The 25,107-nt window shown below is 44.7% G+C and overlaps 1 long non-coding RNA gene across 1 annotated transcript in view; it reads left to right on the top strand.

The window, feature by feature from the left end:
- The first annotated feature begins 2,712 nt into the window (after positions 1-2,712).
- LOC308177100 overlaps positions 2,713-25,107 on the top strand; it is a 179,329-nt gene continuing 156,934 nt past the window's right edge. Inside the window, exon 1 of the long non-coding RNA XR_013938870.1 lies at positions 2,713-2,745. This is a non-coding gene — a long non-coding RNA (uncharacterized lncRNA). The remainder of the gene's footprint in view (positions 2,746-25,107) is intronic.

The following is a 25,107-nucleotide window of genomic DNA, read 5'->3' as shown; positions in this document are numbered from 1 at the left end:
CTCAGTCATCACAAACGCTGTCATCTTACCAGCCACTGGCCTCCAGTTTTCACAGAATCACAGAATCACAGAATCGTCTAGGTTGGAAGAGACCTCCAAGATCATCTAGTCCAACCTCTGTCCTAACACTAACAAGTCCTCCACTAAACCATATCACTAAGAGCTACATCTAAACGTCTTTTAAAGACCTCCAGGGATGGTGACTCAACCACCTCCCTGGGCAGCCCATTCCAATGCCTAACAACCCTTTCAGTAAAGAAGTTCTTCCTAATATCCAACCTAAACCTCCCCTGGCACAACTTCAGCCCATTCCCCCTCGTCCTGTCACCGGGCACATGGGAGAATAGACCAACACCTACCTCTCTACAGCCTCCTTTAAGGTACCTATAGAGAGCGATGAGGTCTCCCCTGAGCCTCCTCTTCTCCAGGCTAAAAAACCCCAGCTCCCTCAGCCGCTCCTCGTAAGACTTGTTCTCCAGACCCCTCACCAGCTTCGTTGCCCTTCTCTGGACTCTCTCGAGCACCTTCATGTCCTTCTTGTAGCGAGGGGCCCAAAACTGAACACAGTACTCGAGGTGCGGCCTCACCAGAGCCGAGTACAGGGGGACAATCACCTCCCTAGACCTGCTGGCCACACTGCTTCTTATACAGGCCAGGATGCTGTTGGCCTTCTTGGCCACCTGAGCACACTGCTGGCTCATATTTTTTCCTGCATGTTTGTAGTGGGCAATGGATGTGGTATATGTTGGGGACTGCTGATGTTCTAATGATGGTTGTGGTGATTATGACACCAAATGCTGACATAATCAGCCTGCAGGATGATGCTCGTACAGAAAAGCCCAGCTTGGGTGGGAAAGACTCAGAATGGCTCAGTTGCTGGATGTTGGTCTGCAGCACTGCAGTAGCAATGATTATATTGGAGAAACATCGTATGCAGGGGCAGCAGCTGTCTACCCACTAGATTACCAGCATGGTAATTCTCTATAGAAATTCACTAATTTCATTTTTTCTCTCTCTGACCATGTAAGCTAGTAATGTATATGTATGAAAAGGATGATTGAAAATTGCAGTGGAAGATTGTGTCCTGAAGGCTTGTTACTTTGCACGTGTAGCTCTTGAAAGAATGTCTATCTATTCCTACAGTTTTAATATCAGAGTAAGTGGAAATACCCAGTTTCTGGTCCATATGCATGTTCTGCAGAACTTAAGATGCTTGAAGTCCTTGAGTTTCCCCTGGCTGTTTGTGTGGGGCTCTCTAGCAAAGTGTGGTGGCTGACAGAAGAGCAGGAGGAATGTGGTTTCCTGGAGGCTTGGTCTCAAGTTAGGTAGCCTACAGCTTCCCAGCTGGGCAGTCTCTGGCAAAACTCCTGAATGCCTGCTATTCTGGTGGCTGAACGGAAGCACAGAATTGTTTCACACTTTTTCTTTCACGCCAAAGTGCAAGCCCTAAACCTCTTACCCTCTAATTACATTGCACCTTCAGTTTTCAGCTTCCAAGTTTTCAGAGATTCTAAATATCTTTTGATGCTTTTGTTCTTGTTGAGAAGTATAGGAGTTGACCATGAAACTGCACAGAAGAGAAATGTATTCATTCACCTTAACTTTTATTCTATTCCTACTCTTTGGAAACAGCTCCCAGACCTCAGAAGAGGTTGTATGTGTTATAAGGGTATAGACAGTCTGTTAACTAACGTAGAGAATTGGAAGCTCAGGCTGAAAACCAAATAATTTTTAGTCTTTCCTGTAAAAGATGGTGGTAAGTTCACTAAAAGCTCTGATAATGCTGTTACTGCTTAAAGCTTTTCTGCTTGCTTTTTTTGTGTTACAAATACTTACTATAACGTTTTTTTTTTTTTTTTTCTTAATAGCCTGCTTTTACCTCAACCTTGCTCTACTGTGGTTTTAAACAAGTTATCAGAGGGATCATGCTCTTATCTTTGCATGTTTTGGGGAACTGTGATTTTATCTCCTCTGCCCAATTTGTGTTTCTTCATGACTACAAGGAAGTCACTTCAAGATTAACTGCAATGGCTGTTGGTGAAATGAACTTTTGTACGAAGAAAGCACCTCACCAAAAGGCACTGCAAGGAGTATGGTAGATCTTGTGTGGAAAGGTGTAAGAAATATATTACATAGGGCCTAACTCTTTCCTTTGAAAAGAGTGAATTCTAGTCTTTACCCTGTAACGGTAGATGGAAATGGGGAATGTTCAGCATAGGTTAGGACTGAGCCCTTACTGTCCAAAATTGGTTAAACAGATGAAATGATCAGAAGACTTACAAGGTTGCATGGTTTTTTTTTCTCCACCTATTTGAATTGATGATGGGTTATTGTGCCATGCAAAGTAGCTTCAGCAATTTTTCTGAGGGTTCAGTTAATACTAGTTCTGCTTTCCCTACTGTCCTGGTTCCAGTTAGGACAGAGTTAATTTTCCTCATAGTAGCTGGTAGGGTGCTATGTTTTGGATTAGGATGAGAAGAGCGCTGATAACATGCTGATGTTTTAATTGTTGCAGAGCAGTGTTTACACCAGGCCAAGGACTTTTCAGCTTCTCGCTCTGTCCTGCCAGCGAGCAGGCTGGGGGTGCAGCAGGATCTGGGAGGGGACAGACCCAGGACAGCTGACCCAAACTGACCAAAGGGGTATTCCATACCATCTGACGTCATGCTAAACAATATATAGGGGTGGCTGGCCGGGGTGGGGGGCCGGCTGCTCGGGGATAGGCTGGGCATCGGTCAGCGGGTGGTGAGCAATTGCATTGTGCATCGCTTGTTTCTTACACATTATTATTATTAATACTATTATCATTATCACTATTATTATTATTGTTATTATTATATTCCTGTCTTAATAAACTGTCTTTATCTCAACTCACAGGCTTCACTTTCCCGTTTCTCTCCCCCATCCCAGAGAGGAAGGGGGGAGGGTGAGCGAACAGCTGTGTGGTGTTTAGCTGCCAGCCGGGTTAAACCACAACACCTCCATTCGCTTACTAAACACACTTCAGAGACAAAAGCTTTCAATACTCTGATATCTGCTCCTGTTAGTACTGTTTTATCCAGAGTGCAGCTTCCACCTACTGCAGGGATTTAGGGAGGGGAAAAAAACAACAACAACAACAAAAAACAAGCAAGAATGTATTTTCAAAGTTGTATAAAATGTCTTTAAAGTGCAGGGAAAAACAACTCAGCAAACCTCCCCTGCCTGGGCACCACAGAAGAACTCATGATGACCTGCTTGATTGTTTTGCTTGTCTTGTTAGTTGTAGCATGTGATATGAACAACACACAGCTCTTGTTTCTCTAGTATGCCCTTCTCTGGCATCACTGGTCTTGTGAGCAAGTACATTTCCTTGTTACTGTGCCCCAGGGGCTGTGGCTCCTGCACAGAGGAGCAGGGTGTGAAGCTGGGCTGCACCATATTGCTGTCAGCTCATAGCCAGCCACCCCCCAGCAAGGTGCTCTGTATTCACTTGTGGAAGCAAAAGCAGGTGGAAAGTTGATTTATTCCCTGCCTGGAGATTTCTGCAGCATAAGATTATCTGTGGGTGACATAAAGGCAGCGTAGCTGAATATACAGGGGCTCTGCTGGGAGCTCTCCTGCTTGCTGGCCCTGGGCACACAGAGACAGGAGTGGGGAGAGAAGGACACGGCTGTGAGCCTGTTGTGCTCTGTGTCCAGGCTGATGGGATAGCCCCTTGAAGGGCTCTGCAGATGAAACAACTTGGCCAGATTGTCAGTCCTTCAGGCTGTTGTGGTTTTTGGCATGATGTGATTTTTCTCTATCAAAACCAAACACAGCCTTTTCTCTGCGAGAAATTGGCCTACACAGGCTTATCTTCAGCATGGAGGTTGTTGGCTTCTGTTATAAGCTTGATTTATCCATTTTACTTGCTGGTATGAGGCACCCACCATGTTGTCCAAGGTATTTTCATTTAGCTGGTGAAGCAATATGTGAGACTTCTGGGTTTGATGCTATGGTGTCCACCTTGGAGGTGTAAGTCTGCAAGGAGGGGACATCGCTGCTGGCCCTCTTGGTCCTCCTTTGTATATGAATTCACCCCTATAAGGAGAGCAAATTGCAGAGGACCTAGTTATACCTCTTATGCTGTTGGTGACATTGTACCTTGTTCCTGGTGACCACCAGGAAGATGAGATGCATCCTTGTAGCTACTTATAGACTCCCAGTGTCTGATGGCATGAACCATTGAGTAGGGTGTATGGTTACATGGGGCAGCCCCTTGAACTGGGGTGAATCTCTGACTTTCTAGCCTAGAAAGAGGCCAAGGTAGTTTCTTCCCAGAAAAAAAAGCTGTTCATTTGTACAATTACCATATGGCTTGTAAGCCATTGCCTTGATGTTGCCTGTTCAGGACAGCTTTATTAGTACTTGTGTACCCCTGTTCTTTGTGGGCGCATGAAAAAAGAGGCCTAATTTGTGGAGACTATGCACTTGGACACGGTAAGAAGTTACAGATCAGCTAGTTATTTTATGTGACAAGCTCTTGCTGTCCTGATGGTAAGCCCTCTCTGGGTGCCTGCCTGCAGCAGACAGCTCAGCCAGTCCTTTCCTCCCTGCTACAGTTCCTGTGTCACAGCAGCTACTATGCTGTGAGACCTGCATGCAATTCCTTTCATTTAATCTGCTTTCAGAGCCTTCTGCAAGGCAGGTATTTTACCACTGAACAAGAAATGAAGATGATATTTACTATAGGCACAGTTTGCCCAAAGCCATCGTTAGCAAGACAACTTTATTAGTATGTTTTGAAAAGGTAAAAGCAGGGTTCGTGAGCCTAGTGCCCTGACTTTGTTATCTGGATTTTGGAAAGCCAAAACCAGGCAAAATTGTCTGTGCTTCAGACAAGACCTTTGAAAGAAAATTGTTTCCTTTTGCAAGAAATGTTCAAGATCGGAGGACAGTACCTGGCAAGCTCTTCATTTGGAAATAATTATTATTGGGCTTTGGGAAATGAGGGCACATGGAAGCCCTGGGGGAGCCTGGTGTCCGAGGGTTAAGGGGCAAGGGTCACCTACTGTGACTCCTGTTATGATGCCACAAGTCCAGTGCTGAATTCACTTTCCAGCACACAACGACTGTGAATACTCTTTTTTTTTTTTTTTTGAGTGGAAATGCAATATGTGATGAGCTAACTTTTATCTTGTGCTTCCCTAAACCTTTGGGACAAACTCATCACTTCTGCAAGCCGTTTCATGTTGCTGAGGAGCCTGTCTGGGGATGGCTCAGTGTGTGCATAACAAAAAAGTTAAAAGGAGTAAATGCTGAGAAATGATGAAAACTATGGCTCCAGCCCTTTCTTGAATCCTGGCCTTCATGATAAGAAGCTGCCTCATGAAGCACTGCCTCCTGACTTATTCCACCATCCGTCCTCGCACAGTTACAGTGCCCTGTTAACACAACATTGAATTTATTCAATGTCCAGTGTATTTATCTGGTTAGTGCTGCGAGGGACAGTGCTGCTGACGTCCCCAGGAGTGAGCCAGTGCTGCACGGAGAAGCTCGGTCAGCTCAAGGTGACACCAGCGGTCCTTAGTTAAACAGAGCTTCAATCTGGAGCTCCCAGTAGGTTAGTGTCAGAGCTGCATCATCTTCCTTGCTGTGCCTCCACATCCAACTTTCACAGCATCACAGTTGTTTAATTATTTGTTGGTTGTTGCTGACCTCAGTAATTGTCTGCAGAACTTCTGGAGGAAAAAAAAAAAAGTATCTAGGCCATTTAAAAAGCCCTTTCTTTGATTAGTCGCTTCTCCAGGCTTTGGGGACTTTGCTACCTCTTCCTTAGCAGCCGGTTGGGGGTGGCAGCAAGGTTAGAGAGCATCCTTGGTGCTGTTTTAGGTTAGTGCCACTCTGGCCCTCGTGATGCACAGGAGGGTGCAAACAGCCTATTTTTGAGTTGAAATGGGTAATGTCAAGAATGCATAGCTTCTAACACATGCTGTCTTATGAAGTAAGCATGGGATTGTGTGTTTCTGATTGCTTCTTGACTCAAAGTGATAACGGAGAGTCATTTGATCGAGACTCAGCAGGAAAACTACTAAAAGTCATTTAACTCTTAGTGTGGATGTCTCTTCCTAAAACACATCCATCTCCTGAGAGATGTCTTCATCTATAATAAATAAAAAGTGTTGTATTATAACATCTTAATATGCTTTTTTTCCTGATCTGGGCAAAGCTCTTTGCCTTTTAAAATTCCCCATGATTTCATTCAGGAAATATATATAACAGTTTTATACCTATATCTCATTTTCTGAGTGGGTTTGTAGTGAGACTGTTGTGATATTTGAAGTGAACAGAAGCTTTTAATTGTGATTACAGAACTGTTTTAATCTCTCTGTAGTGGTGAATGTAGAAATGCAAACTATTCCTTACAGTATAGCCATGTTTTACTTAATTTGGTGGGATTTTGATCTCTGACTCCTGTGGATCTCTGATTTGTTGTATTGAAGTGCCTCCTGAGGCTCCAATTGAGGACGGCTGATGAGACTTCACTGCTGAAATACAGTGAATACCTTCAGTAGCAATAATTACTGCCTGGAGCAACTCAAGAGCTGGCATGTTATTGAAATGTTCCTGTTACAACTCAATTTCTGTGGAGCTAACAGGAGAATGCTGTCCTCTTCTTTACATAAGATTTCACTCTTTACTCCTAATTATGAAGGATCGTGTTAGGATGACAGTTTATTTTCATATTTACTTCTCATTTTCCTGTTCTTGAATGGTTTTAGATATCTGTCGTGTCTTTTAGGAACTTTTAAATGAAAACAGTTGTATCAAAGGAAAAGAATGTGTTATTGTTTTATGCTGTTTTCATATCAGATGTGAAAAATTTCTGGCAGTGCATTGCAAATATACCAGAGTGGTCCTCTGTTCTCAATAGCAGTGATTTGTGCTATTTCCTCTAAGAGGAATTTCATCCTTAATTTCTCTTTTTGTCTTCAGAAATGGTTGAGTTTCAACTGTAATTAAATGTTCTGGAGATCCAGTCGAACAAAGATCCCCAGATAGTTATGTCATTATTTATGCTGATAATAAATAAATAGTAGAGTTCTTGTTTAAGGTCCGCTAGCTGTACTGAATGATGAGACGCTGGCATGTTCCCACAGATGTGTTACAAATGAGGGGTAGACTTTTGTTTTGAAAGAACCGTTTGTGGTCAAAACCAGAAACTTCCTGAGGGATGCATTTTTGATTAAATGTAAACTAAGACTTTAAAGCTTGCAGACTTGTATTATGTTTTTGTAAAGATTTTAGAGCTCCCACTGTGCATTAAAGATCCCAGTCTCTTGTTTTCAGGCCTGGCAGTGAAAGAGTAGCTTGGTGAATCCCTGTATATGTTTTCAGGATAACGTGTCCAAGGAGATGAACTGTCTCATAAAACTAGCAATATGTGAAGCATTAAATATGTACATAACTCAGAATCACAGAATCGTCTAGGTTGGAAGAGACCTCCAAGATCATCTAGTCCAACCTCTGTCCTAACACTAACAAGTCCTCCACTAAACCATATCACTAAGGGCTACATCTAAACGTCTTTTAAAGACCTCCAAGGGTGGTGACTCAACCACCTCCCTGGGCAGCCCATTCCAATGCCTAACAACCTTTCAGTAAAGAAGTTCTTCCTAATATCCAACCTAAACCTCCCCTGGCACAACTTTAGCCCAGTCCCCCTCGTCCTGTCACCAGGCACGTGGGAGAATAGACCAACACCTACCTCTCTACAGCCTCCTTTAAGGTACCTATAGAGAGCGATGAGGTCTCCCCTGAGCCTCCTCTTCTCCAGGCTAAAAAACCCCAGCTCCCTCAGCCGCTCCTTGTAAGACTTGTTCTCCAGACCTCTCACCAGCTTCGTTGCCCTTCTCTGGACTCTCTCAAGCACCTTCATGTCCTTCTTGTAGCGAGGGGCCCAAAACTGAACACAGTACTTGAGGTGCGGCCTCACCAGAGCCGAGTACAGGGGGACAATCACCTCCCTAGACCTGCTGGCCACACTGCTTCTTACGCAAGCCAGGATGCTGTTGGCCTTCTTGGCCACCTGAGCACACTGCTGGCTCATATTCAGCTGACTATCAACCAGTACTCCCAGGTCCTTCTCCGCCAGGCAGCTTTCCAGCCACTCATCTCCCAGCCTGTAGCGCTGCTTGGGGTTGTTGTGCCCCAGATGCAGGACCCGGCACTTGGCCTTGTTGAACTTCATGCAGTTGACCTCAGCCCATCGGTCCAGCCTATCCAGATCCTCCTGCAGAGCCTTCCTACTCTCGAGCAGATCAACACACGCACCTAACTTGGTGTCATCTGCAAACTTACTGAGGGTGCACTCGATCCCCTCATCCAGGTCATCGATAAAGATATTAAAGAGGACTGGCCCCAGCACTGAGCCCTGGGGGACTCCACTAGTAACCGGCCTCCAACTGGATTTGGCTCCATTCACAACTCTTTGGGCCCGGCCATCCAGCCAGTTTTCATCCTAACAAAGCGTACGCCAGTCCAAGCCACGAGCAGCCAGTTTCTTGAGGAGAATGTTGTGGGAAATGGTGTCAAAAGCCTTACTGAAGTCAAGATAGACCAAGGTAGACATCCACAGCCTTCCCCTCATCCACCAAGCGCGTCACTTGGTCATAGAAGGAGATCAGGTTCGTCAAGCAGGACCTGCCCTTCATAAACCCATGCTGACTGGGCCTGATCGCCTGGTTGCCCTGTAAATGCCGCGTGATAACACTCAAGATAATCTGCTCCATGAGCTTCCCTGGCACTGAGGTCAAACTAACAGGCCTATAGTTCCCCGGGTCTACCCTCCGGCCCTTCTTGTAGATGGGTGTCACGTTTGCTAGCTGCCAGTCGACTGGAACCTCCCCTGATAGCCAGGACTGCCGATAAATAATGGAAAGCAGCTTGGCTAGCTCCTCCGCCAGTTCGCTCAGTACCCTCGGGTGGATCCCATCCGGCCCCATCGACTTGCATACATCCAAGTGCTGTAGCAGGTCACCAACCATTTCCTCATGGATAGTGAGGGCCACATCCTGCTCCCCATCCCCTTCCACCAGCTCAGGGTACCAGGTATCCAGAGAACAACCGGTCTTGCCGCTAAAGACTGAGGCAAAGAAAGCATTGAGCACCTCAGCCTTTTCCTCATCTTTTGTAACTAAGTTTCCCCCCACATCCAGTAAAGGATGGAGATTCTCCTTAGTCCTCCTTTTGGTGTTGATGTATTTGTAAAAACGTTTTTTGTTATCTTTAACGGCAGTAGCCAGATTGAGCTCCAGATGAGCTTTGGCCTTTCTAATTTCGTCCCTACACAGCCTCGCAACATCCTTATAGTCCTCCTGAGTAGCCCGCCCTCTTTTCCAAAGATTATAAACCCTCCTTTTTCTCCTAAGCTCGAACCACAACTCTCTGCTCAGCCAGGCCGGTCTAGTTCTGCATCGACTCGTCTTTGGGCACGTGGGGACAGACCGCTCCTGAGCTGTTAAGATTTCCTTCTTGAGGAGTGCCCAGCCTTCCTGGACTCTTTTGCCCTTCAGAACCTCCTCCCAAGGGACTCTGCCAACCAGTGTCCTGAACAGCTCAAAGTCAGCCCTCTGGAAGTCCAAGACAGCGGTTTTACTGGTCTCCTTCCTGACTTCGCCAAGAATAGAGAACTGAACCATTTCGTGGTCACTCTGCCCGAGACAGCTCTCGACCACCACATCTCCCACCAGTCCGTCACTGTTTGTGAACAGAAGGTCTAGCGGGGCACCTCCCCTGGTAGGCTCACTAACCAGCTGCATCAGGAAGCTATATTCCACACTCTCCAGAAACCTCCTAGACTGCTTTCTCTGGGCTGTGTTGTGCTTCCAGGATATGTCTGGGAAGTTGAAGTCCCCCACGAGGACAAGCACTGACAATTTCACGGCTTCTGCCAGCTGCCTGTAGAACTCCTCATCAGTCTCCTCATCCTGGCTCGGCGGTCTATAACAGACCCCCACCAGGATGCTTGCCTTGTTGGCCTTCCCTCTGATCCTAACCCACAGGGACTCAACCTTATCATTCCCAGCCTGAAGTTCCTCAACATCAAAACACTCTCTAATATAGAGAGCCACACCACCACCCCTTCTGTGCTGCCTGTCCCTTCTGAAGAGCCTATAGCCAGACATTGCAGCACTCCAGTCATGAGAGTGGTCCCACCACATTTCCGTGATGGCAACCAAGTCATAGCCTTCCCGCTGCACGATGGCTTCCAGCTCCTCCTGTTTGTTGCCCATGCTGCGTGCATTAGTGTAGATGCACTTCAGCTGGGCCATTGCCATCTTCCCCGGCTCTGCCATTGTTCTCCCCGGCACAGCTCCAACAGGCCTTCTTTCAGCCCCATCCCCCTTCTTTCCTAGTTTAAAGCCCTCTCAACGAGCCCTGCTAGCTCCTGGGCTAGAATCCGTTTTCCCCTTAGAGATAGGGACCCGTCTGCGGCCATCAGGCCGGGTGCCGAGTAAAGCGCCCCATGGTCAAAAAAACCAAAATTTCTGTGTTGGCACCAGCCTCTGAGCCACGTGTTAATCAGGTAGGCTTTCCGTATCCTCTCGGTACCCCTCCCTGCTACTGCAGGGATAGGTGAAAACACCACCTGTACTCCCGCTCCATCCACTAACCGTCCCAGTCCCCTAAAGTCCAGTTTGATAGCCTTCAGGCTTCTCTCATCAATATCATCACTGCCAGCCTGGACTATCAAAAGAAGGTAGTAGTCAGAGGGGCGGACCACGTTGGGAAGCTTCCTGGCAACATCCCTGACTCTGGCCCCAGGGAGGCAGCCAACTTCCCTACAGATAGGGTCAGGTCGACAAATAGGGCCCTCCGTTCCCCTGAGAAGGGAGTTGCCTACTACAATCACCCTTCTGTCTTTCTTGGTGGAGGCAGTCTTGAGGCGTGGAGTCGGCTTCCTCGCCCTAGGCATCCTCCTGGGTAGACTTTCTACCTCGTCCTCACCCACCGGTCTCTCAAGCTCCAGGGCCTCAAATCTGTTACGTAAGGGCACCTGGGAATGTGGGGCCGGTATGGGGGGGCATTGCCTGAAAGGTCGAGCAGGGACCTGTCTCCATCCCTCCTCAACTTCTAGGTCGCCCCCCTCTGCCCGACAGCAACAGGGCAGGGGGTCCATCCCCATTTGGGGTGTCTCACCCCAGTACCTCTCCTTCAGGCCCTGCAGGGAGTCACTCCACCAGTCTATCTCCCGCTCACACTCCCTAATAGCCCTCAACCTCGCCACCTCCTCTTTGAGTTCTGCCACCAGGCAGAGCAGGTCGTCCACCTGCTTGCACCTCACACACACGGCGCCTCTGCCTCCCTCAGATGGCAGCAACAGGCTCAGGCAGTCCCTGCACCCAGAGACCTGAACTGCCACATTTTTGAGCAGGCGGTCAGTCTGGGTGGCCACAGACTTTCTAGTGAGAGTGCTCTGCCTGGTGCAGACCATCGCAATCCAGTTAGCAGTCGACAGCCGTTAAAGATGTTGTTTTTATGTGCGGGGGGAAACTCCGCCCTCACCGCCCTCCCTGCTCGCCCTCCCTGCTCGCCCTCCCTGCTCGCCCTCCCTGCTCGCCCTCCCTGCTCGCCCTCCCTGCTCGCCCTCCCTCGCAAACTGCCGCGCCCACCCTTCTGACGCGCCGCGCCCTGTTTGCCCGCCCTGTTCGCCGCGCTCCCTAGGGGCTGCTTTTGAACGGCCGGGGAGGGGGCGCTGCTGGCTCCGCCTACGCCTCGTCAGCCTCCCTCGCGGGGGCTGCCGGGTCCTGGCGGCTCCCTCGAGCGGCCTCGATGGCGGAAAAAAAGGCCTGCCTGTCCCGATCCCCCGCTCCGCTGCAGACCGCGTCTACCCCGGAGCCGATCGCCTCGGCAAGTGGCTCAACTCTTATTAACCACAAACAGTCAGCATCTGCAACTGAAATGACAAAGCGCATAAAGCACCAGGCATGAAGGCAGAAAGGAAAGGATGAGCAATGCTGGCATGGCAATTACTCTGCTCTCGAAACTGGGCCCTCTGTGGAGACTCAAACTCCCGAAGTGTGACACAGATGATGGTACTTTGCACTTGGTTTGCACTTACATGTTCACAGTGCTGTACAAACATTTGTGGTAATTAATCCTCAACTCTCCTGTGGGGAAGATTATTATTATTACTTACTCCAGTGACAAGTCTGTAAAAATCACAGGCTACCACTGTCTGGTTATTGCTGTAGTCTTGATGCAGAGATCCTGAGCAACTGGCACTTAATTTGTACCATGATGTCATCAGAAATATACTAAACATCTCCAGGAGGTCCATGTTATTGCAAGCTTTTTTTAATCACGTATCGTGAACATGGATGATCTTAGGACTGTGAACTAGTCCCTTTCCTGCAGGTAGTTTCTCAGCAGCTATAATCTGCCCAGGGAAGTTCTTGTTGTAAGGACTGTCATTATAAGAGCTCGCTTACTCTCCTTGTGGTCCATGCCCGGTTTTAACACACTGCGCATCATTCAGCATGATATGGCCCAACACTTGCTTCCTGATCTGCTCAAGGAAGAGTGGTAAGGTACAGATGTGCATTGCATTGGATACTGTTTCAGTTGATACATTAACCTTAATGCAGGATTTTCAGAATTTTAGTGGCTTTAATCTTTTCTCCCGTGTCACTACTTCTAGTTTTTGGTTTTGTTATAAAGAGAATAATAGAGGCTAAAGACCAATTGCTTGTGCAAAATACTGCTTGTGCATATTACTGGGTCAATATATTTGTACTTGAATTAATGCAAATATGCAAGACAATATTCTGATCCTGTACTCTTAATTTGTACATGCAAAGTACGCTTGAGTACATTTCCCATGTGTGAATCTGTCATTTAACTCTGAAGGTACTACAGATTTGAAGAATGGTGTGTGTTTGTTTTTTTGGAGATCTCCTTGGTGGCTTTGGAGATCTTGCTCTATAGGAGAGGAAATGTTAACCAAGCTCTTCATCCAAAGTGAAGCTCTTTGGAAGAGTCTTTTTTTATTTTTTATTTTTTATTTTTTATTTTTATTAAATCACATTGTGTAAATGAGAGTCCCAAAGGAAAAGACTGTGGCTTGAAACAGAAAAACATCATCCTGAATGTGGAAGAGGGGAAGTAGTTAAAATATTTATTTCTAGTAGGTTGGAGAACAACATATGTTAGGCTGGCTTGACTTTTTCCAGGCATAAACTACTGTGACATGCACTGCTACGCACAGCAACAAACACTACCTAAAGCAGAACGCCCCATGAAGCATTCAGTGAGCACAGGGTGGTGGAGGCAGGATGGTGTTTGTTTAAGAAGAAGCTGATGTTTGTCAGAAGATGTGGCAAATACGACATTATTTTTTATTTTCTACACAACCTGTAAGGTATCAGACATGTTCTAATGAGATTCTGAAATACCAGGCTTATAAATATTGATCGAGGATGTTCATTCTCATCCACAGAGAGATTGCATTTTGCAATTATACAGCTTCACTCATGTGAACTGTATTGCAATTTGTTCTTCTGTCTCCTTCACAGGAGGAACTGTTCAGAGTTACAGTTCAATCTCTGTTCTCAGTCAACCCTCTTTTGCCACCTCTATTTCTGAGCTGATGAGATATTTAAAATTGCCTGGTATTTGAAGGATGCCAAACAAGGAGATTTCAAAGGCTTGTGTATGAAACTTAAGAGGTGGCAGCAGTTGTTTTCTGTTAGAAGAACGGGAAAGTTGGTCACTATTTGTCGTTTTAGAGGAAAATGATCTATTTTCACTTAGAGCTTTCTAAAAATGTTGACCTATGCAAAATGCTGTAACCCTGGAGTGCACTATGCTTCTTGTGTCTTGCAGTGAATGCACGTGAAATTTTGCATTAGTCTTCGCTTAGTTCATCACAGTAAAACCCATCTGAAATTTCCAGGCCTTGTTTAACTTCAGGCTTGGGGAGAGACACAAAATGAAACAGGCACCCTCCCAGTCCCTCAAAACTAAAGAAACCACCCACCAATGCTCCAGTTTCCTGGTTCACAGCCCTGCTGGTGATACTTCATCAGGTGGGCTTAGTTTTTGAAGAAATTTGAATATCACAACTCAAGTCTGAATGTCACAACTCAACAACCTTTTGTTTGAGAGATGCAAGTCTTTCTCTTGATGTCTGAACAGCGCACTGATTTGTGGGCAGTGTGTGGCCAGACAGATTGCCTTCCTCTCCTTCAGCCTTCACTGAGGTATTTTCACTGCTGCATCTGAATATCCACTGTTAGTGATGGCTGACAGGTAAATACTGTCTTGTGAGAGAGAACATAAGCTGTGTAGGTAATCTTTTGCTGCTTGTTTAGTGTTTTCTAAGCTGAAGACAAAGCTTTTGAGTCTGGTTTGAAGTGAAAGATACTTAGTGAATGCTGCAATGGGGAGAAATAGCTGACCTCAGCTGCTTACATATAATCCTAAAACAGGGAAGTTGAGCTTTGCATTTCCAGTCTTGAGATGTATACAACTGAATAGACTATAAAATGGAGAAGCGGGTTGAAAGGCACCTCATGCCCAGAGGGATGGCTGAAGGGGCACAGAGAGGTATTCAAGTTGGCTGCTTCTGGTCTGTCTCAGTGCTGTCCCTGGGTCTTGATCTGGCAGAGCTGCCAGGCTGTAATGTCTACCTGTTCCTGTGTCACACCCTGAGCTTTCCTCACAACCCTGCTCTACTTTTCTGCCTTCCTGCACTTGCTTGACCATTTAAAAAAAATAAATAAATGTACTGCATGGAAAGTCGATAGCTGTTTGCTGGGGGGCCCCCTTCAAGGCTTCTTGCTGCGGCCAACAAGATGTTGGCCAACAAATGTTGGCCAACACTGACATGGGGACTGACTGCCCCTTCAGCAAAAAAAAACTAGGAAGGGGAGGGAAGGGGAGAATCAAATGGCTTTTCAGAGGCACTGCTTTCCTGTGCCAGCTACAGGCTTCTTGCCTGCTATCCCACAGTTGGTTGTATTTTCTGTTAACAGTAATTTTCTATCATTATGACTCCAGCCTTTGTTCTCTAAATAGAAAATAAGGATAGGCCATGCAGTGAATAGATCAAAGCTGCTTTAATAGTATGCTTTTTGTCAAATGTATGCAGCCACAGCAGAGCTGTATACAAACGGAATGCTGTTAATCTTATTTTGGCACCAGTGAGAGCATGTAAATGAATTAGATATTGAAGTAAAATTACATCCTAAACTTCTTGCCCTTGGAATTATCAGAAATTGATTTTTGGTATATATCACAGTTACTTCATGCACAACCATAATGCATTTACTTTCTGTCTAGTAGAAGGGCTTGTGAATTTACCTGATTCTGGGAGCATGAACCCATGTCAATAATAAGGCAAAATGAAACGCAAGCAAAAATCCAAACCCTTCAGAGCCGAAAATCTACTCTCCTGGGCTGTGATTTGGCAAACAAAGCAGGGCCATCTTGTATTTGAGCCCTTGGAGAAACAAGTATATTGTTGCAGAAGGGAATGGCTCTTCAGGTGTCTCTGTTCCTATTGATGGTAACACTGAGGTGGTTGCTCTGCCTGGAGATGTTTCTACATGTGGCTGGAGTGGGTATCATAGCTGTGGTGGTGGAGGAGAAAATCCACTGTAGAAGGAACGAGGCAGAGGAAGATGACTCATGACTCACCTCTCCAACCTAGCAGAGCATATCTGCTGTGAAATATGAGGTGAAGTTAAAGCAGCATGAACTTAGGAATTGTTTTTATGATGTGCAAACTGTGCTGATAAATGTACTGTGGGAGAGAAACTCTGCAGAGAGTGCCTGTGGTAAGTGGAAGCTCCCCATGGGCTCTGTGCCAGCCAGACGTCGTATGGCTGAGGCAGGTACCGTGCTGAAGCTGAGCTGAAATCCTGGCAAGAGGCTGAACAAATCTTTTTTTGGAAAGAATCTAGAGAACTGGGATTCAACAGTGCATGAAGGTGACTGTATATGTTTTGGCCCTCTTGAACCTATGCTGTGACAGTGGAAATCCCCTGAATATATTCCTATATTGGCCTGGGATGAGGTTTGCCCTGGAATAGGTTTCCTGGCATTATGCATGTCAGCACAAGATGACTTCAACATCTCATCTGTAGAACAGCTGTGTGGCATGAGATATTGCCTGCTTGTAGCTTATTAAACTGGTGCAATAGGATCTACAAGAACAGGTACTTTATCCTTTCTTAGTGAAATGTCTTTTCTATGCAATTAAATACGACTACAGTATTCATTTTTTCCTCTGTGTTGGCAATTGTGTGCTATGTTTCTCTCTCCCTCCTTCATCCCTTCTTTCCCTCATAAGCTGCATTTTACTGGTGGCTGCGGTGGCCTGCTGGATTTTCCCTTCAGGGGTATGTTTCCTACTTTGAACCATCCCTTGTGTCACTAGAGGTTCTTACTGCAGGTGACTCAATATCAGGCTGAAGCCTTCAGATTCTCTGGATGGAAGAGCTGTGATGTGTAATTAGCTTGAATTTAGAGACATTAGTTGCCTTGAACTAAATGTGTGTAAAACTTCTGGGTTTTTCATCCTTTGATGGAGAAAAGACCACAGTGTTCAGTCATGGATGTAAAACTCATCAATGCTTCAGGCAAGTGCTGTGGTTTGTGGTGGCATGGATAAATGCCAAATGTGAAGCTCTGCCTGATGCTAAGCTACAGCGTGAAACTGTTTGCACTTTGGAAGTCATTCAGTGCAAACACAGCTTTTCCAGCATCAGGCTATGATGGGACTGGCAGCAGTTTTTGGATGTTCCCCTAATGCAGTGCAGCATATATGAAGAAATCAAATGCTTCAGAGTGGGCAAAATACTATCTGTAGTGCATGTTTCCCCCTGATATTAAGAGGGAGTGACTAGGGCAGAATTTGTACAAAAATGCATTATACTACTCTTCATCAGTGAAGGCTGAATGTAAAGATTTCTCATTGAAATATGACTTGTGGTATGTCTCAAGGACATATGCAGACATGTTCTCTAGGTACTTATCTGTGAAGATTTTTCACAAGTTGATGCATTGCTACCTTACGTTTGTTCAAGGACAGCTCCAGTGTAGAATGAGAAGAACTTGAACAGCTTCGGGTGGTTCTTTTATTATAATTCAAAATTAGAGAGACCACATTTTTCATAATTAGGGATAAAAGCAGGAGCAGTTGACTGACTTTTTTATTAAAGAATAACTGAATATGCTTGGCAGATATGTGAATATGAACATGAATTATGCGTTGGGATTATTAGTAATAAGATGGTGAATCTTTCTTGTTAATGCAGGGAATATGTCCCTAGAATTGTTTGCTTACCTTCAGTTCAGTCCCTGTGTTTTAGGACAAGAAAAATTAACATTACTTATCACTGTCTTTTCACCATTTTTTTGTAGCCAATTATGTCTCGCATTCATAACTCAGATTTTTAGTAGAATATAAATGAAATAGGCAGATTACCTGCTTATTTTTAGTTAATAACATTGCAGCCAATGAAGATAAAAACAAAGGAATGGGAAATCAATGCAACAACTCCAACTAAAATTAGGCAGCCAAACTGTTAGCGAGTAGGGAAGGAGAGGGGCAAAAATGTCAGTATTTGTGCTTAATGATCTGCTAAGAAATGGCATCCTTAGTGAGGTATTTTCTACCTCTCTCCCGGGGAGGTAAAGCTGTCTGTTTTCTGAACTTCAAGATCAAGTTGTTCCTGTTTAGTTTAAATAGGAAAATGTCTGAAATCCCCTAATGATTGACTGGGCCATGCTCTTCAAAACTGCCTCCTGGTAGAGCTTCCTGGCACCATATCTGTGCTGGATCCAAGAAAAATGAAAAGGTACTTGAATACCTAGCTCAGATGTGCTGGAAGAGAGCTGAGCTCCTGTCACCTATGGTGCTGGCTCACTGAGGGGAGGGCACGCACGGACACAGTGATTTTCCTTTTCAAGCTGTCAGGAGCAGCTTTTTTTTTTTTTTTTTTTTTTTTTTTTCTGTTTTACAGTTCATCAGTGACTTTTGCATTAGTAAAGCACTATTTTGTCCACCACACATCTGCCTGTCACTTCCTGCTCTCCAGAATCAGCATCTGTCTGTGGATTTTCACTGCTCTGCCTAGGGCAGATTCTCCACCAGCCACTTCAAAACTGCATTGCGTGACTTGAGATGGACAAAGCACTCTGCAGATGGATGACCTGGAGATTCCCATGTGGGGATTTTGGAATTGTATGCCTTGGGAGGGTTTGGCTTGCTGCTCTTCCCTTTGGAGCATTCCTGCTATAGGTTCATAAAACATCAGACAGGAGCATCTGTGAAGGATGCTCCTAATGTAACATGAATCACTGACGTTCTCCAGTGCCTGAGGGTGAGTTTCATTATTGTCAGGCTTGGTTTTATCCAGGCGAAGCTGTATTAAAGCAGAATTAGAGCTTGGTATTTATATTCTTATGCTGATTTGAATTGTTTTTAATTTCTTTCTAAGTACCCAGATGTGATCATTAAGCATAATAGATGCCTCTTACCATCTCAATTCATTACACACCACAGGCCAAAATATGTACTTATTAGCTTGAGTTCTTGTTTAACCCTTTTTATCAAGCAACAGTTTTGGAAATGGATAACACAGCCGAGGAAAAAATGTTACCATCATACTGGCTGCTGTAGTAAGTTGTGCAGCAGAAAAAAATGTCATGTTGCAGCAACGAGACCATGGTCTATTAGATATTGTATGGCTGCAATTTTCACTCCTGCTTTCTGATTATTGGTGCTGAGACTTTAATCACATGCGTTTTCTTATTGTGCTTAACAAATTATTTAGCACATTCTACCTTATTTAAGGCACATGAAGAATAACAAATAGGCCTCCATCATTCCCTGTCCTGAGGCAGGGATAGAAAGGGAAATTTAAGGCAAAACAGCTTTGTAAAAGAAAAAGAGGGACTCATATCTAATGGATTTGGGGGATAACAAGGACAGGATAAAATTATCCTCTCAGGAATGAAGTGCACAAAAAAGGGCAAGACCATTTTAGGAGGTGCCTGTGGCCACATTCATTCTTGGGTTGCTGCTGTAACCAGTCCGTTATATATCATATATTTTGGTAGTGATGCATAGATCTGGCCAACCACTCACTGGCTGTGAGGAAGATAGTACAACTAGGCTGACTTCAGGATATTCTCAGCCATAGCTGCTCATTGGAGCAACATTTGAGTTTTGTTGTAAAATCTGCTGGTTTTAAGCTTATGAATAAGGGGTGTGTGTGCATGTGGTTGATGGTGTTTGATTTGCATGGTGACCAGGACATTGTCCAGGACTGCTGGAGCAGCTGAGCACCATCATGAGCACACGTAGGTAGTAGGGGCCTGCCATCATTTTCTGGAGTACTCCAGCAGAGGGTATAGCTTTGTGGGGGGCCATCATGTGGTAAAACAGAGTGAGTGGCTGTGGCGTAATGACCACACGGACACCAGGGTTCTTTTAGGATCAGTAACTGCTGCTACTCTATTGATGACATAACTTCATTATATATCTCCCTTATCGAGGACAGGCTCCCTTCTTATACCATTTGCCCCACAGCAGTACTTTTCCACTAAATATTCATTGGTCAACAACTTTGCCCGGCAACCGCAAACACCCAGCAACTTCCATGCCTTAATGGCTGGAGAACAAGCAACTTGAGATGGCAAGGCATCTCCTCAGTCATCCTTCTTTGTTCCCTCTAAACTCTTTACATTCCTGATGGCCTCATCGTTAAGAGTCCGATGTTACCACCAACCATGGGGCTTATCGACCCCCATGGCCACACTCCCACAAGTGGTAACTTGCTTTTGTGTCTGGAGGCTGATGGTGGGAAGTGATGGGAGGGGAAGTAGCCTGCCAAAGCTGCAATCTGGGGAGAGGCACTGGTAGGGGTCCCACGGTTCAGAGCAAGCAGCAGGCTGCAGTTACTAGAGCTTCCTTTCCTTTTTGGAGGCTTTCCTGATTTTCCTCAAATTGCTGGTATCATAAGGGAAACTGATTTAGGGCCATCTCTGAGGGCCTGTCACAAACCTAGGGTGAGAGAGTGTGTGGGTACTGCTGTCTCCTTTGTCTTTGGGTTATTGGACGTACCAACATGGTACCAACATAACCTGATCTAGTGGGTGGAATCACTGCACGCTACAGGGAGTAGAACTAGATGGTCTTCAATGTCCTTTCTGACAGCTTCTACATTGGCATGATGGGGAAAAATAATCCTCTTAGCTGATTGTAGTTGCTTAACTAGATACTTTGAGCCCATGCTTTGCCCATCCTCACATTAATTTTCACTGATAAGAGGAGCAAAAGGGTTGGGTCTGGCCTGGGCCCATGCTGTAAGTATGCAGGCTTGCTGCAGTGCACTCATCTTAGGTTCCTTGCAGTGCTGTTAACAAAATTATCCCATGGGCATATAATTTTTCTTGCATAAACTACTATTCCTTGCTTTGATTTACCCATTAATACAAAGGCTTTATTGTTGCTTTTCTTCTGGAAAAGCAACCCTTTTATTTTTCTTTCACATGGCAAAAATATTCATATTGCAGCTCTGTGTCCCCCTCGCCTGGGGGACAATCCCTGCTACTTTGCTGGTATTTGATATAAATAGATTCTGAGAAGGTGAGGCAGGTTCAGCAGCTGGAGATAAGGACAACGAAGGGAACTCCGCCGGGATGAAATGATGTTGCGTGGCTGAGAATTTCTTGCTGAAGCAGTTATTGACTGTGAAATGGTGAGAGTTGACAGGTACTGCATGACATCTCTTATAGAGGAGATTTCCTAGAGATCTTTGGGCAGGTTTGAGACTTTGCACTTGGCTTTTCACTACCTGTTTAGGTAAAGAGAACTTGAAAATGGAGAAATGGAATAACTGTACTGATATTTTAACTTTTTACTGAGTACTGTAGATGAACTGTTACATTCATTTCACTGGGAGGAGAAACAGGCAATTGGATTGGGCCAGTGTGAGGCTTCAATACTATTTTCTGATGTTAATACTATTTTCCAATGTTTACCTTGTAGTCTTAAATTTTCATTTAGGTTTATATGAATATGTGACAATTCCTTCTTGATTGCTTTGCATGGAAAATACAGCATCTATGCACATATTGGAAGGATAAAATAAAGGAGGGTGCACCTTCTAGTTACAGGAGAGTAGTAATAAAAGTGAGCATACCAAATGCTGCCTTTCATTTCAGATCCGTGGTGGGACATAAATATTTCCATGCCAGTCTTATTTTCCATTGAGCACAGTAGTTTGTCTCTAGGCATCCTCTTTTGGGCACAGTCAGAGAAAGAATAAACGGAATAAAGCAAGTATGCTCCAGTCTTTTGCCTACATCAAGTACTCTCAGGAATTGATAGTTTAGGGTTTTTGACCCTCTGGGAAAGCAGAGATTCCTTAGTATATCTTAAGGAACCTGACAGGTTAAATCATGCTTTGGTTCCCTGTCAGATGATTATGCTGGGGAGTGAGCAATTTCATTAGAAAATGGGCTCTGAGAAGCAATATTAGGAGTTGCAAAACTCTCAGTCAAAGCTGAGGGTGCAAACTAGAATTTTGGCAGATGAGGATGACAGATAAACACTAGCTGAGATCTTTAGAAATGAAAAATTTAGAAGCACCTATCAAGAGACTGGGTGGTAATACATAATGTGCCATTTGCCTGTTCAGATTCAGTATAGACTTGCAAGAACGCTGCTTTCTCTGCTGACAACTGTAATATATCTGATAATGCTACTGGACTCCGGTACTGTGTATAGCTGTGCTGCATATTCATTTGTTTTGTGTATGAATGAGTCTTCTACTTTGTTAGAATGATGGATTATACTTGGTGCAGATGGGACTGGTGTTGGCTGGGGTCTCCTCTCATTAGTTTAGCGAGGAAATTCCTCTCGATTTCAGTGGGAGCACACTTATGCCAGTGCTGGAGGGCTTTTGAAAGCTGGCTTTGGCCCATGGCCACTCGCAGGGCAACGGTAGGCTTTTGTGCCAAGGCAGCAACATATTAAATACTTGTACTATTTGTCTGCAGATGAGGCATGGGTGCAAAGATACAAACCCTCAGTTCTTGTTAAATGTCATTTTTCACCCATGACACTAGAATTTGGCATGCTTCCATCCTCTTCAAATGCTCTTGCAAGCGCATGGCATTGCACAGACTGGGAAGTTACTCCTGGTAGTGTAAAGAATATTGGTGACAGTAAGCTCTGTTTTTCTAATTCATTTAAAAAAAATAAAAATCTTTGCTGTAGAATGGTTTCTGGATAGCACTGCTTGAAAACAGCATCTTGAAAACATTCTAAAAAGAGCAGAGGAGCTGAATTACTTGGGAATTTGCTAATGAGAGCACCGCGGTCTTTATCTGTTTTGTGCTCTGTGCAGCTACCCTTCACTAAATCTGTGCAACTAAAACAGCCAAGATCTGCATCAACTTCCCCAAAACAAATTAAGGTCTTGATTTAGCAGTTTAATTACTTAGGAATGAGCTGTGAACTTCCCAGATACTGGTTTATGATGTGTGAAGCTTTAATTTGAGCCCCCAGTCAGGTTAGAATCATCAAGTTAGAGTACTTCAATATTTTATGTGCATTTTGTCCATGGAGGTACGGTCAGACGTTCTCCTCTGGCTGTGAGCTCAAGTTCCCGGGGAGTCAGGATGGGGACCTCTTAGGGCTCTCACTACAAATCCCAATCACTTCCTTCCTGACATTCACTGAGAATCCATTTTGTAAGTCTTTGGTAGATGATGAACATAGTTTGAAGGCTCACAGCTGAGATCAAGACCATAAGATTCCTTCCCCATCTGATTTCAGTCTTCTCCACTTCATGTCAGCCTGTGGAGTCCCTGGCTGAGACTGCTCTGTAAAATTCTCTCCTGTACAAGTAAGTGTACGAAAAAAACTGGAAGAGGACAGAAAATGTATTCAGATCTTGCCTTCTGCTCCTCTCCCTGCTCTATACTGTTTCAAGAGGTGTATGCAACCCAGTATTGTTGTCTAGAAGCATGTGAATTCTTTTTGCTGTATTCTGTCTACTTTCAGCCAACACTTTTGGGGGTCAGGTGAACCTCAGTGTGGTGAGTATTCTTGAAATGACAGGTATCTCGTTTAGGTGGCAGGCTGACTGGTTCTTTATGTGATTGTAGAAGCTTGTTAGCAGTGATTTTGCTCTTGGTTTTGTTCCCAAGCATTTGGCTCATCTGAGATTTAAGTGGGCATGCGATCCTGAGTGACAGCCGCCAGTTCCTCATGGCTCGGAGTGGACTGTGTTAAACGAAGAACCAAGTTTCCTTCAGTGAGGAAAGGATTGATTTTTCTGTAGGAGATGAAATGTCATTGCAGAAACTGGTTTGCATATCCCAGTATGTCGGATGTTTGTGTAGCAACACGTAAGAAAAAGAAGTATTTCTACAGGTTGCTGAAGTTATTCTCTAAGTTGTTTCCGGAGAAGGAAAATACTTGGTGGAATATGGGGCATACTGAGTTGGTAAAGAACCAAAAGCTCATATCTCCATTTCCCAGCCTTTTGCATTCTAGATACCTGAGCTTGGTCTGAATAGATGAATCCCAGAGCTTATGACTCAACACCATCATTTCAGCTTCATAGAAGCACATTCCACAAATACATGGAAAAATAAAGCTGTTCGCCTGGTCTTTTCTAGCAGTAGAAAATGAGGCTTCATGTGATATAGCACTAGTTATTGTGTAGTGATTTAGTAAGCATTTTAAGAATCCATTTATTCAGGGCTAGAGTTACACATTTTTGTCCTGAGCAGCATCTTGTTTTGTTAAATCAAGGCGCTGCTGACAGCAGGGAGGTACTTAAAAGCAGGATGACTAATTCAGGGGTTTTATGTTAACAGTAAATATTTTTGCTTCAGCATTCGTAGGAAAGGTCATATAGATGTATATTGCTAATTCTAGTAATAATTTTTATTCATTAGCTGGTCAGCAGTGATCTATGTCTCTCCCAATTTACCTGAGCCTTTTACGAGCAGCTCTGACTAACATCTGTGGCTCTCGCCTACCCAGGGCTGAGCTCCTTTGTCTGCCGCTTGCTGTGTTTTAGTGAATCACTCTGCTGAGGAGCTTTCTCCACACCTCTGCTTCTTAGCAAATTGCCTTCTGAGCCCTGGCACTGAAACGCAATTGGTTATGCTTCATTATCTCATTCAATAGAAATTCAGTCTCCTGAAGACTGCAGTTAAGTTTCCTCTTTGCCTGAAAGACACAGAATTTAACTGCAATCTCGTTGGTCTTCTCTGAAGCAGGGAAGGGAGGACAAGGCAGAAAAATACTGAACCAAACCAGAGGCAAGATGCTTTGGCAGACTATTTGGTAGCTTCTCTCCACTGTATAACTTACACGTGGAAGCTGTAAGGGCTCTGACTGAGACAGCTTGCAGCCACAAGGTGTTGGTGGTGGCTTTAGGCCATGCTGTTATCTTCAAGGCCTGATGCTTTGGCACAGTGGACTCATGCTGCTCATGCCACCTCCAAATTCTCTGTTTGAGAAGATCCCTTGTGTTTATCATGCATTAACTTTATTAGAAGAGCTACAGGTTCTGTGTTCTCCGTTCAGTAAGGATAGTTGTAAACTAGTTGTAAACTACAAAAGTAGGTTGGCTGGTCATAACTGGAGGTAGTTGTTGCCCAAATTGAGGGTAAATGGTTTACTGACAGTAAAAGGAATCCCTACTTCACTGTCCTTAATCCCTGTTCCTGTCTTAAGGGGAGCTGAATGCATGAAAGACTTTCAGCCTAAATTTCTGGAGCTTGAACTCCTGCTGAGGCTAGGGCTATGATTAGTAGAGGATGGAATGATGAAAAGGTACAAATATTTGGTTAATATTTTTTTTTTTCTTTTTTCCCTGTGGAGTGTGGAATAGGAGGAGGTGTGGTGCTTTATTCTGTGTAAACCCAGCGCTGCTGTTCTGCAAAAGTCCCAGACCCTGGGCCTGTAAGTTTTAGCTGCTCCCAGTCCAAACCACTGTCCCCTCCTGGTTCTCCTCTTTTCAGGCCTGCCTCTTTCTGCCTGCTGTTCTCAGGCTTGCTGAGTTATTCTGTGCCACTGTTGTAAGCTCAGAGGATTTTTCAAAATGA

Source organism: Anser brachyrhynchus, assembly GCF_964034855.1.
Source record: "Anser brachyrhynchus genome assembly, chromosome: 13".
Classification (NCBI taxonomy): domain Eukaryota; kingdom Metazoa; phylum Chordata; class Aves; order Anseriformes; family Anatidae; genus Anser; species Anser brachyrhynchus.
This window is presented reverse-complemented; position numbering and strand designations above follow the sequence as displayed.